Below are 13,068 nucleotides of genomic sequence, written 5' to 3' on the forward strand. Positions count from 1 at the left end.
TAAAAGCTAGTCAGGATGAAATAAAAAATGTTAAAATTGAGCTGCAATCTTAAATGGATGCCATGGCAGCAAGGATGGATGAGGCAGAACAGAGACTCAGCAATATGGAGGACAAACTTATGGAGAATAATAAAGCAGAAAATAAGAGGAAGACTAAGGCAAAAAAGTATGATTTAAGAATGAGAGAAATCAATGACTCATTAAAAAGGAACAACATCAGAATCATAGGGGTCCCAGAAGAGGAAGAGAGAGAAAAAGGGGTAGAAGTGTTCTGTGAGCAAATAGCAGAAAACTTTACTAGCCTGGGGAAAGACACAGACATCAAAATTCAGGAAGCACAGAGGACTTCCATTATATTCAACAAAAAATGACCATGAACAAGGCATATCATAGTTAATTTTAGAAAATACTCAGGTAAGGAAAGAATCTTGAAAGCAACAAGGGAAAAAAAAAGTCCTTAACCTACAAGGGAAGATAGATCAGGTTTGCAGCAGACCTATCCACAGAAACTTGGCAGGCCAGAAAGGAGTGGCAGGATATATTCAGTGCGATGATTCAGAAAAATATGCAGCCAAGAAATCTTTATCCAGCAAGACTGTCACTCAAAATAGAAGGAGAGATTAAAAATTTCCCAGACAAACAAAAATTAAAGGAGTTTGTGACCACTGAACCAGCCCTGCTAGAAATTTAAAGGAGGACTCTCTGAGGGGAGAAAAGATTACATAAATAAATAAATATCAAAACAACAAAGACTAGAAAGGACCAGAGACAACCGCCAGAATCTCCACCCTATAAGCAGCATAATGGCAATAAATTCATATCTTTCAGTACTCACTCTAAACATCAGTTCACTAAATGCTCCAACCAAAAGACATAGAGTAACAGAATGGATAGGAAAACAACATCCATCTGAAAGACTTAAATATAAGACAGGAAGCAATCAAAATCCTCGAGGAGAAAGCAGGGAAAAATCTCTGTGATCTTGGCTGCAGTAACTTCTTACTCAACACGTCTCCAGAGGGAAGGGAAACAAAAGCAAAAATGAACTACTGGGACCTCATCAAAATAAAAAGCTTCTGCACAGTGAAGGAAACAATCAGCAAAACTAAAAGACAACTGACAGAATGGGAGAAGATATTTGCAAATGACATATCAGATAAAGGGTTAGTATCCAAAATCTATCAAGAACTTATCAAACTCAACACCCAAAAAACAAATAATCCACTGAAGAAATGGGCAAAAGACATGAATAGACACTTCTCCAAAGAAGACATCCAGATGGCCAACTGAAACGTGAAAAAATGCTCAGCATCACTCATCATCAGTAAAATACAAACCAAAACCACAATGAGATACCACCTTATACCTGTCAGAATGGTTAACATCAACAATTCAGGCAACAATAGATGTTAGCAAGGAGGCAGAGAAAGAGGATCTCTTTTGCACTGCTGGTGGGAATGCAAGCTGATGCATCCACTCTGGAAAACAGTACAGAGGTTCCTCAAGAAACTAAAAATAGAACTACCCTATGACCCAGAAATTGCACTAGTAGGCATTTATCCCAGGGATACAGGTGTGCTGTTTCAAAGGGACACATGCACCCCCATGTTTACAGCAGCACTATCATCAATAGCCAAAGTATGGAAAGAGCCCACAAGTCCATCGATGGATGAATGGATAAAGAAGATGTGGTATATATATACAATGGAGTATTACTCCGCAATCAAAGAGAATGAAATCTTTCCATTTGCAACTACGTGGATGAAACTGGAGGGTATTATGCTAAGTGAAATTAGTCAGAGAAAGACAAAAATCATATGACTTCACTCATATGAGGACTTTAAGAGACAAAACAGATGAACATAAGGGAAGGGAAACAAAAATAATATAAAACCAGGAAAGGGGAAAAAACATAAGAGACTCATAAATATGGAGAACAAACTGAGGGTTACAAGAGGGGTTGTGGGAGGGGCGATGGGCTAAATGGGTAAGGGACATTAAGGAATCTACTCCTGAAATCATTGTTTCACTATATGCTAATTAATTTGGATGTAAATTTAAAAAAATTAAAAAATAAAATAAAAAAAAGAAAGAAGAAAACTCTGATAATAGCTGGAGACTATCCTATGGTCTGGAAAAAAAAAAAGAAAACAAGATCCATCTATATGCTGTTTACAAGAGACCCACTTTAGACCTAAAGACACCTTCAGATTGAAAGTAAGGGGATGGAAAACCATCTATCATGCTAATGGTTACCAAAAGAGTGCTGGAGTAGCCATACTTATATCAGACAATCTAGACTTTACAATAAAGACTTTAACAAGAGATGAAGAAGGGTATTATATCATAATTAAGGGTCTATCCACCAAGAAGACCTAACAATTGTAAACATTTATGGTCCAATGTGAAAGCACCCAAATATATAAATCCATTATTCACAAACATAAAGAAACTCATTGATAATAATACTATATTAGTAGGGGACTTCAACACCCCTCTTACAACAATGGGCAGATCATCTAATCAAAAAATCAACAAGGAAACAATGGCTTTGAATGACACTGGATCAGATGGACTTAACAGATATATTCAGAATATTTCATCCTAAAGCAGCAGAATATACATTATTGTCAAGTGCACATGGAACATTCTCCAGAGTAGACCACATACTGGGACACAAATCAGCCCTCAATGAGTACAAAAAGACCGAGATCATACTATGCATATTTTCAGACCACATTGCTATGAAACTCAAAATCAACCACGAGAAAAAATTTGGAAAGGTAACACACACTTGGAGACTAAAGAACATCCTACTAAAGAATGAATGGACTAAGCAAGAAGTTAAAGAGGTAATTAAAAAGTACATGGGAGCCAATGAAAATGGTAACACCACAACCCAAAACCTCTTGGATGCAGCAAAGGCGGTCATAAGGGGAAAGTGTATAGCAATCCAGGCCTTCCTAAAGAGGGAAAAAAGTTCTCAGATACACAAACTAACTTTACAGTTTAAAGAGCTGGAAAAAGAACAGCAAATAAAACCCCAAACAAGCAGAAGACAGGAAATAATAAAGCTTACAGTAGAACTAATGCTATTAAAAAAAAAACAACAAAAAACAAAACCAAAACAGTAGAACAGATCAATGAAACCAGAAGCTGGTTCTTTGAAAGTATTAACAAAATTGATAAACCCCTCGCCAGTTTGATCAAAAAGAAAAAGGAAAGGACCCAAATAAATAAAACAAAGAATGAAATAGGAGAGATCACAACCAACACAGCAGAAATAAAAACAATAAAAGAGAATATTATGACCAATTATATGCCAATATAATGGGCAACCTGGAAGAAATGGACAAATTCCTAGAAACGTATATAGTACCAAAACTGAAACAGAAAGAAATAGAAAATCTGAACAGACCCTTAACCAGTAAAGAAATCGAATTGGTAATCAAAAATCTCTGAGAAAACAAGATTCCAGGGCCAGGTGGCTTTCCAAGGAAATTCTACCAAACATTTAAGGAAGAGATAACCCCTATTCTCTTGAAGCATTTCCAAAAAATGGAAATGGAAGGAAAACTTCAAACTCTTTCTATGAAGCCAGCATTACATTGATTCCAAAACCAGCCAAAGACCCACTAAAAAGAACTATAGACCAGTGCCCTGATGACCGTGGATGCAAAAATCCTCAACAAGCTATTAGCCAATGTATCCAACAATACATTAAAAAAATATTCACCATGACCAAGTGGGATTTATATCTGGGATAAAGGGCTGGTTCAATACACGGAACAATCAATGTGACTCATCACATCAATAAAAGAAAGAACAAGAACCACATGATCCTCCCAATAGATGCAGAGAAAGAATTTGACAAAATACAGCATCCTTTCTTGATAAAAACCCTCAAGAAAGTAGGGATAGAAGAATCATACAATGAAATCATAGAGCCATGTACAAAAGACCCACCGTTAGTATCATCCACAATGGGGAAAAACTGAGAGCTTTCCCCTCTAAGGTCAAGAACAAGACAGGGATGTCCACTCTCACCACTGTTATTCAACATAGCATTGGAAGTCTTAGCCTCAGCAATCAGACAACACAAAGAAATAAAAGACACCCTAATCGGCCAGGAGGAGGACAATCTTTCACTCTTCACAGATGACAAGGTACTCTATATGGAAAACCCTAAATATTCTGCCAAAAAACGCTAGAACTGATTCATGAATTCAACAAAGTTGCAGGATATAAAATCAATGCACAGAAATCATTTGTATTCCTATACACCAACAATGAAGGAACAGAAAGAGAAATCAAGGAATAGATCCCATTTACAGTTGCACCAAAAACCATAAAATACTAGGAATAACTCTAACCAAGGAGGAGAAAAATCTACACTGAATACTATAGAAAGCTCATGAAAGAAATTGAGGAAGACACACACAAAAAAAGGAAAAATATTCCATGCTCCTGGATAGAAAGAACAAATATTGTTAAAATGCCATTACTGCCCAAAGCAATCTACATATTCAATGCAATCCCTATCAAAATAACACCAGCATTCTTCACGGAGCCAGCACAAACAATCCTAATATTTGTATGGAGCCACAAAAGACCCCAAATAGCCAAAGCAATCTTCTAAAAGGAAACCAAAGCAAGAGACATCACAATCCCAGACTTCAAGCTGTATTACAAAGCTGCAATAATCAAGACAGTATGGTACGTGCACAAAAACAGACACTCAGATCAATGGAACAAAATGGTGAACCCAGAAAAGGACCCACAAACGTATGGTCAACTAATCGTTGACAGGCAGGAAAGACTATCCAATGGAATAAAGACAGTGTCTTCAGCAAGTGGTGCTGGGAAAACTGGACAGCGACAGGCAGATGAATGAACCTGGACCACGTTCTTACACCATAGACAAAAGTAAATTCAAAATGGGTGAAAGGCCTAAATGTAAGACAAGAAGCCATCGAAATCCTCGAGGGGAAATCACACAAAAACCTCTTTGACCTTGGTTGCAGCGACTTCTTACTCAACACGTCTCCATGGGCAAGAGAAATGAAAACAAAAATGAACTATTGGGATCTCATCAAAATAAAAAGCTTCTGCACAGCAAAGGAAACAATCAGCAAAACTAAAAGGCAACTGACAGAATGGGAGAAGATATTTGTAAATGACATGTCAGATAAAGGGTTAGTATCCAAAATATATAAAGAACCTATCAAACTGAACACCCCCCAAAAACAAATAATACAGTGAAGAAATGAGCAAAAGACACGAATAGACGTTTCTCCAAAGAAGACATCCAGATGGCCAACTGGGAAATACAAATCAAAACCACATCAGGGAGGGATGTGGTCCTCATCAGGGAAATACAAATCAAAACCACAATGAGATATCATCTCACACCTATCAAAATGGGTATCATTAACAATTCAAGCAATAAGAGATGTTGGTGACGATGCGGAGAAAGAGGATCTCTTTTGAACTACTGGTGGGAATGCAAACTGGTGCAGCCACTCTGGAAAAGAATACTTTGGTTCTTCAAGAAATGAAAAATAGAACTACCCTACGACCCATAAATTGGACTACTAGGCATTTATCCACGGAATACAGGTATGCTGTTTCGAAGGCACACATACACCTCAATGTTTGTAGAAGCACTATCAACAATAGCCAAAGTGTGGAAAGAGCCCAAATGTCCATCAATGGTTGAATAGATTAAGAAGATATATATATATATATATATATATATATATATATATATATATACATACATATATATTACTCAGCAATCAAAAAGAATAAAATCTTTTCTTTTGCCTTTTGCAACTACATGGATTGAACTAGAGTGTATTATGCTAAGAGAAATTATTTAGTCAAAGGCAAATATCATATGACTTTACTCATATGAGGACTTTAAGACCCAGAACAAATGAACACAAGGGAAGGGAAACATAAATAATATAAAACATGGAGGGGGACAAAACATAAAAGACTCTTAAATATGGAGAACAAAGTGTTACTGGAGGGTGTTGGTAGGAGGAATGGGCTAAATGGGTAAGGGACTTTAAAGAATCTACTCCTGGAATCAGTTTTGCACTATATGCTAACTAACTTGTATGTAAATTAAAAAAAATGAATAAATGTTAAAAAAATTAAAAATAAAAAAATAAAAACACAATTTATAACTACCAGTGAACACAAGCTGTTTTTTTTCTAATAAATACTCTAACATACACTGTTTCACACTGCTAACATATAGAGGGGACAAATATTAAAACTTTCTGTGTCTTATCAAAAATGTCTTGGAGGCTGTCTAGTAAATATATGTAGACACAGATTTTCTCTTCATTATGACAAAATGGAAATTTGAATATTGGAATGGTGGATGGTTTTATGTAGTTAGTCTCTAAATGTACCCTTTTCCTTTTGAAACAAAAGGAAATCTTTTTGCATCACAAATGCTTTTGCCTCAAGGTTGTCTCAAGGTTTAACACTGACTATGATTTCAGTTTGAGTATACACGATTTCCAACAGGATTTTAGTTAAGGCATATCACACTGTTAGTTCATGCAACTCCAATACTGTATATTGTTCCTTTTTCTTTTTAACATTTATTTATTTAGTATACATATTCAGGTATAATTGGCATTAGTGTTATATTAGTTGCAAATATACAATATAGTGATATAACATTTCCATACAACACCCAGTGCTCATCATAAGTGTGTTTTTTTAATATGAAATTTATTGTCATATTGGTTTCCATACAACACCCAGTGCACATCCCAACAGGTGCCCTCCTCAATGCCCATCACCTACTTTCCCCTCCCTTCCACCCCTCCATCAACCCTCAGTTTATTCTCAGTTTTTAAGAGTCTCTTATGGTTTGGCTCCCTCCCTCTCTAACTTTTTTTCCCCTTCCTTTTGCCCTCACCTTTTGTTAAGTTTCTCAGTATCTACATAAGAGTAAAAACATATGGTATCTGTCTTTCTCTGTATGACTTATTTCACTTAGCATAACACTTTCCAGTTCCAACTACATTGCTACAAGAGGCCATATTTCATACTTTCTCATTGCCAAGTAGTATTCCATTGTGTATATAAACCACAATTTCTTTATCCATTAATCAGTTGATGGACATTTAGGCTCTTTCCATAACTTGGCTACTGTTAAAAGTGCTGCTATAAACATTGGGGTACAAGTGCCCTTATGGATCAGCACTCCTGTATCCCTTGGGTACATTCATAACAATGCTATTGCTGGGTCATAGGGTAGATCTATTTTTAATTTTTTGAGGAACCTCCACACTGTTTTCCAGAGTGGCTGCACCGGTTTGCATTCCCAACAGTGAAAGAGGGTTCCTGTTTCTCCACATCCTCTCCAGCATCTATAGTCTCCTGATTTGTTCATTTTAACCACTTTGACTAGTGTGAGGTGCAATCTCAGTGTGGTTTTGATTTCTATTTCCCTGATGATAGTGATGTTGAGCATCTTTCCATGTGCCAGTTGGCCGTCTGGATGTCTTCTTTAGAGAAGTGTCTATTCATATTTTCTGCCCATTTGTTCACTGTATTATTTGTTTTTCGGGTGTGGAGTTTGCTGAGTTCTTCATAGATTTTGGATGGTAGCCCTTTGTCCGATATGTCATTTGCAAATATCTTTTCCCATTCCATCGGTTGTCTTTTAGTTTTGTTGATTGCTTCCTTTGCAGTGCAGAAGCTTTTTATCTTCATAAGGTCCCAATAGTTCATTTTTGCTTTTAATCCCTTGCCTTTGAGGATGTGTCAAGTAAGAAATTGCTGCGGCTGAGGTCCGAGAGGTTTTTTCCTGCTTTCTCCTCTAGGGTTTTGATGCTTTCCTGTCTCACATTCAGGACCTTTATCTATTTTGCGTTTATTATTGTGAATGGTGTAAGAAAGTGGTGTAGTTTCATTCTTCTGCATGTTGCTGTCCAGTTCTCCCAGCACCGTTTGTTAAAGATACTGTCTTTTTTTCCATTGGATATTCTTTCCTCCTTTGTCAAAGATTAGTTGGCCATACTTTTGTGCGTCCAATTCTGGAGTCTCTATCGTATTCCATTGGTTGATGTGTCTGTTTTTGTGCCAACACCATGCTGTTTTGATGATTACAGCTTTGTAGTAGAGGCTAAAGTCTGGGATTGTGATGTCTCCTGCTTTGGTCTTCTTCTTCAATGTTACTTTGGCTATTCGGGGTCTTTTGTGGTTCCATATAAATTTTAGGATTTCTTGTTCTAGCTTTGAGAAGAGTGCTGGTGCAATTTTGATTGGGATTGCATTGAATGTGTAGATTGTTTTGGGTAGTATTGAATTCTCAACAGGATACTAGCAAACTGAATTCAACAGCATATAGAAAGAATTATGAACCATGATCAAGTCGGATTCATTCCTGGGCTGCAGGGCTGGTTCAATATTCGTAAATCAATCAATGTGATACATCACATTAATAAAAGAAAAGATAAGAACCATATGATCCGCCTTTTGATGCAGAAAAAGCATTTGACAAAATTCAACATCATTTCTTAGTAAAAACGCTTGAGAAAGTCGGGATTGAAGGAACACACTTAAACATCATAAAAGCCACTTATGAAAGTCCACAGCTAATATCATCCTTAATGGGGAAAAACTGAGAATTTTCTCCTTGAAATCAGGAACACGACAGGGATGTCCACTCTCACTGCTGTTTTTAACTTAGTGTTGGAAGTTCTAGCATCAGCAATCAGACAACAAAAGGAAATCAAAGGCATCAAAATTTTGCAGATGACATGATATTATACATGGAAAACCTGAGAGACTCCACCAAAAGTCTGCTAGAACCGATACATGAATTCAGCAAGTCGCAGGACGTAAGTTTGTTTTTAGTCCCCTTTATCTGTTTCACTCATCTCCCCACCCATCTTTTCTCTAGTAACCATCACTTTGTTTTTTTTTGTATTTAAGAGTCTGGTTTTTTTTGTTTGTCTCTTTTATCTTTGTTCATTGCTTTTGTTTCTTATTCCACATATGAATGAAATTGCATGGTATTTGTCTTTCTCTGACTTATTTCATTTAGCTTCAAACTCTCTGACTCCATCCACATCATTGAAAATGGCAAGATTTCATTCTTTCTTATGGGTGAGTAATATTGCATTGTGTATATATAAAACTTCTTTATTCAATTTTCCATTGATGTATGCTTGGGTTGCTTCCATGTCTTGGTTATTGTGATTAACAGTGCCATAAACATAGCGATACCTATGTATTTTTTAAGTAAGTGTATATATGAATATGTATATGTACATATATATGAATATATACATATACATATATATTTGTATATACATATATACATATACATATATATATATTTCTCCTCCCCCCCCCCCGCCCCGGTCAGGTGGGATTTATTCCTGGGATACAAGGATTGGTTCAATATTCACAAGTTAATCAATGTTACATATCACATTAACAAACTAAAAGATAAAAATCATACGATTATCTAAATAGATGGAGAAAAAACATTTGACAACATACAACTTCCATTTATGAAAAAAAAACTCTCAGTAAATTGGTTATAGAGAAAATTTACCTTGACATAATAAAAGCCATGTGTGACAAGCCCATTTCTAATATCATACTCCACAATGAAAACCTGAAATCATTTTTTCTAAATTTAGGAACAAGCCAAAGATGCCTATTATCACCACTTTTATTCAACATAGTATTTTTTGTCTTATTTTTTATTTATTTTTTCTCATATAATTTATTGTTAAATTGGCTTCTATACAACACCCACTGCTCATCCCAACAAGGGCCCTCCTCAATGTCCATCACCCACTTTCCCCTCTCCCCCACCCCCCACCAACCTTCAGTTTGTTCTCTGTATTTAAGAGTCTCTTATGGTTTGACCCCCTCCCTCTCTGTTACTCTTTTCTCCCCTTTTCCTTCCCCCATGGTCTTCTGTTAAGTTTGTCAAGATCCACATATAATGAACATAGAGAAGAATGAAACTAGAACACTTTCTTACACCATACACAAAAATAAACTCAAAATGGATGAAAGACCTGAATGTGAGGTGGGAAACCATCAAAACCTTAGAGGAGAAAGCAGGCAACAACCTCTTTGACCTTAGCTGCAGCAATAACTTATTTGGTGAATGTTCATATTGTTTTCTACAGTGGCAGCACCAGTTTGCATTCCCACCAACTATGCATGAAAGTTCATTTTTCTCCACATTATAGCCAAAACTTGTTATTTATCGTGTTTTTTATTTTGGCTATTCAACAGGTGTTATTTGATATTTCACTGTAGCTTTGATTTGTATCTCCCTGATGATGAGTGATGTTTAGCATCTTTTCATGTATCCATTAGCCATCTGGATGTCTTCTGTGGAAAACGTCTATTCATGTCCTCTGTCCATTTTTTGACTGGATTTTTAGTGTTAACTTAAATTCTTAAGACTTTTTTATTATTTATTTTCTGAGAAAGAGAGTGCGTGGAGAGAAGGGGCAGAGAGAGAGGGAGAATCTTAAGCAGGTTCTGCACTGTCAGTACAGAGCCTGTTGAGGGTCTCTAACTCACAAAACTGTGAGATCATGACCTGAGCCAAAATCAAGAGTTTGATGCTTAACTGACTGAGTCATCCTAGTACCCCCAAATGTGTAAATTTTTTATATATTTTGGATTTTAGCCCCTTATCATATATGTCACTAGAAAATATCTTCTTCTGTAGGTTACCCTTTTGTTTTTGGATGGTTTCCTTTACTGTGTAGAAGCTTTTTATTTTTGTCTAGTCCTAATAGTTTAATTTTGCCTTTGTTTCTCTTGCCAGAGGAGACATATCTAGAAAAATGTTTCTATAGCCGGTGTCAGAGAAATTTTTGCCTATGTTTCCTTCTAAACTTTTTATGGTTTCATGTCTCATATTTAGGTCTTTAACCCATTTTGAATTCAATTTTGTGTATGGTATAAGAAAGTGATCCAGTTTAATTCTTTTGCATGTTACTGTCCAGTTTTCCCAGTACTATTTTTTGAAGACTGTCTTTTTTACATTGTATCTTCTTACTTCTGTTGTTGTAGAACAATTGACCATAAAAACATGGACTTATTTCTGGACTGTGTATTCTATTCCATTGATCTATATGTCTATTTTTGTGCCTGTCCCATTTGTTTTGATCACTACAGCTTTGTAGTATATCTTAAAATCTGGGGGTGTGATCTCTCCAGCTTTATTCTTTTTGGAAGATTGTTTTGGCTATTTGAGGTCTTTGGTGGTTCCACACAGTTTTGCTTTATTTGTTTTAATTATGGAGAAAATGCTTTGGTATTTTGAGAGGAATTTCCTTGATTCTGAACATTGCTTTGGGTAATATGGGCATTTTAACAATATTGGTTCTTTCAATTCATGAGCATAGAACATCTTTCCATTTGTTTGTGTATCCTCAATTTCTTTCATCAGTGGTTTATAGTTTTCAGAGTATAGGTCTTTCAATTCTTTGGTTAAGTTTATTCTTAGACATTTTATTATTTTTCTGCAATTGTAAATAATATTGTTTTATTAACATCTATTTTTGATGCTTCATTGTTGGTGTATAGAAATGCAACAGATTTCTGTACAATGATTTTGTATCCAGAGACTTTATTGAAAATTTAGCACTTTTTTTTGGTGGAGTATTTAGGGTTTCTATATATAGTGTCTATCTATGTATCTATGTATCTATCTATCGTATCATATGATCTGGAACTAGTGAAAGTTTTACCTCTTCCTTGCTTTTTAGGATGACTTCAATTTCTTTTTCTTATTTGATTGCTGTTGCTAGGACTTTCAGTAGTATGTTGAATAAACGTAATGAGAGTGGACATCTTTGCCTTGTCTTTTTCCTGGCCTTAGGGGAAAATCTTTCATATTTTCACTATTAAGTATGATGCTAGCTGTGAGTTTTTCCTATATGTCCTTTAGTATGTGATGTATTTTTCCTCCAAACCCATTTTGCTGAGAGTTTTTATCATGAATGGATGTTGAATCTTGTCAAATGTTTTTTTCTGCATCTGTAATCCTGTGGGGGAAAAAGTATAAAAGATATGATCAGAAATTTTTTGAGAGAAGATATCCAGATGACTAATAGACACATGAAAAGATGTTTAACATGACTCATCATCAAGGAAAGACAAATCCAAACGCCAATGAAATGCCACCTCACACTATCATAATGGCTAAAATTACAATTCAGGAAACAACAGATGCTGGCAAAGATGCTGAGAAAGGGGAACATTTTGCACAACTTGAGGGAATTCAAACTGATACAGCAATTCTGGAGAAGAGTACGGAGGTTCTTCAAAAAAATAAAAATGTGTCATGAAGAGTAATAACAATATGTTATGAAGAAAAATATCCTAAAAATGCTAGAAAATATATCACAGGTAATATCAATTTCACAAATATCCATATATAACTTAGTCATGTACACAGTAAAAGCTGTAGTATTGTTTTCTTTTTTTAAATTTTATTTAAATCCAAGTTAGTTAACATATATGGTAATAATGGCTTCAGGAATAGAATTTAGTGATTCTTCACTTACATCTAACACCAAGTGCTCATTCCAACAAGTGTCCTCCTTAATGTCCATCATCCATTTAGCCCATCACCACACCCACTTCCCCTCCAGCAACCCTCGATTTGTTCTCTGTATTTAAGAGTCCTTTATGGTTGCCTTCCTTTCTGTTCTTATCTTATTTTTGCTTCCCCTTCCCTATGTTCATCTGTTTTGTTTCCTAAATTCAACATATGAGTGAAATCATAAGATATTTATTTTTCTCTGACTGATTTATTTCACTTAGCCTAATATACTCTAGTTCTAACCATGTTGTTGCAAAAGACAATATTTCATTCTTTTTGTTAACTGAGTAATATTCCATTGTGTATATATGACACATCTTCTTTATCCATTTGTCAGTCAAAGGAAATTTTGGCCTTTTTAATAATTTGGCTACTGTTGATAATGCTGGTACAAATATTGGGGTTCATGTGCCCCTTCAAATTAACATTTTTTACCCTTTGGATAA

The sequence above is a fragment of the Puma concolor genome, chromosome A1 (assembly GCF_028749965.1).
Source record: "Puma concolor isolate L17-30 chromosome A1, mPumCon1.1.hap2, whole genome shotgun sequence".
In the NCBI taxonomy this organism is placed as follows: Eukaryota; Metazoa; Chordata; class Mammalia; order Carnivora; family Felidae; genus Puma; species Puma concolor.